The 1,887-nt window shown below is 40.5% G+C and overlaps 1 long non-coding RNA gene across 1 annotated transcript; it reads left to right on the forward strand.

Moving 5' to 3' along the window:
• The first annotated feature begins 484 nt into the window (after positions 1-484).
• LOC134068769 (uncharacterized) lies at positions 485-1,234 on the forward strand. The gene is made up of 3 exons (XR_009936718.1): positions 485-554; positions 659-768; positions 1,054-1,234. It is a non-coding gene; the product is annotated as an uncharacterized LOC134068769 (long non-coding RNA).
• The last annotated feature ends 653 nt before the right edge of the window (positions 1,235-1,887 follow it).

Below are 1,887 nucleotides of genomic sequence, written 5' to 3' on the forward strand. Positions count from 1 at the left end.
AGGAGATGTCCTGCCTTGGGAGTGAATCAAATGGAAAAGGTAAGTTTTTTTAAAAAAAACGTTTACGCTATGTTTATTAGCTGCATAGGCTACAAAAGATGACGTTAACTATCTAGCAGGCCTAACTCATGCTTAGATTGCCCATAAAAGTTATCGTTATACAAACTTGGTAGGCCTAATTGACATAGATCATTCTCTACTTAATTTGTCTTTTGTAATCAGTAATGGCGATTACATTTTTCTCTAACGAACTTTTAACCTGATATTGCTTTCATTCTTTATGCTATGGATATGAATTATGATAATAGCCTATGATCAGCCGTTAACGTTAGCTAGTCAACGTTAGCTAACTGACGTCCGTTGAAAACTTGCTGGCTTATAACCCGATTCTGGTTACCTAATGTTGGGCCTGCTAACGACGTTTATTCCATAATTATGAATATATTTTATTCAGGGGGTGTCCTAGCTCCAGCTGCAATGGTCGCTGACATGCATTGGACACACCCAGTGATGGGGAGTGCTGGTGGACAGGATCTGCGCGTCCTATCAGAAAGGTAGCCTAATAGTCTGATAATATATTTTCAGTTGAGTCTAGCAGCTAATTAAATGCGTTAGTGACCGTAGTGTTATGACTGTATACCATCAAAACCTTCTGCAGTGAGTCAGACCTTCGGCAGTGAGCCAGTCAAAGAAATGAGTGAAGCGATAGTGCCCGTCATCCTGTCTATCCTCCGCCAGCCCAGCGTAAAAGAGACGGAGAGCGGAAAAGTAAGTTATTGATGCTACTGTGTTTCCTATTAAAATGTTAAGCCTACATATTATAATCCTAAACATATTGTATCAAATACAGATGTTCTCACTAAGTCGGCATATGCGATTTAGGCTTGGGTGGACTGGGTAGACCCAGGCCTAACTTTTGTGCTCACACATAATGTCAAACAAACTTATACCCCGCTGGCCACTTCGCACATTTCTACATCTCGTTGCAGTGCAGCTACAAGCTAATGTCACCAGACCTAATTAGGCTCTTGTTTCCTTTTCTTTTCATTACAGGAACAACGACGAACCATTGAATCAACAGAGGACGTGTTGGCTCTCCAATAAGAAGTTTTGCTGTATCAGAGATGTAGAAATAGATACATTGCTTCAGAAAATTAGAAATAGATAAATTCGAAATAGAAGTTACATTGACATTGACTGACGAGGTCCTTCCATTTAATAAATACTATTCGTCATTAAATGTGTATTGCCATTTCATTTATGACATGCAATCAAATGAGTCGGACTGACTGTGATTCATAATAGTGATTTAATCATCTTCTGCAATGTAGTTGTTGACCATGACGTAGCGCTCAGTGGATAGCCTAGGCTTGCAGTAGCCTACTGTAGCCTACGTCGTTCATTGACTGCACGAGTTTTGCACAGACTGAAGTTATAGCTCTCCTGTTGTATGGAATTGAAGATTAACACAATGATATCACTCACAACTAATAGGCTAGCCTACATATTTAAGTCAAACAGCCTCAGGCCTACAATTTAGACAACTTGCCTGAGGTCTGTCCCCGTTCCTGAAAGGTGTTTCTTTCATCCAGAAGAGGCGCGTCATGCGTGCTTTCTGGCCACTGTGCCACAACGTTGATTATCTTGCTTTCGTGATTACAAATGAACTGTATTGATGTATTTATTATTTATAAATTAATGATCGCCAACAGGCGTTTGAGACGGTGCATTATAGACGTTATGAATTATTACGCTGCAGACTGTGTGGAAGACGTCTGCCACCACAGACTGATCCTGTTGCATTAAAAACAGATAGTAGCCTATACGTCTGGTAGCGCACAGTTGCGGAAAGTACGGTGGTCCAACTCAAGACGGTAAGATAACTCA

The sequence above is a fragment of the Sardina pilchardus genome, chromosome 21, assembly GCF_963854185.1.
Source record: "Sardina pilchardus chromosome 21, fSarPil1.1, whole genome shotgun sequence".
NCBI lineage: Eukaryota > Metazoa > Chordata > Actinopteri > Clupeiformes > Clupeidae > Sardina > Sardina pilchardus.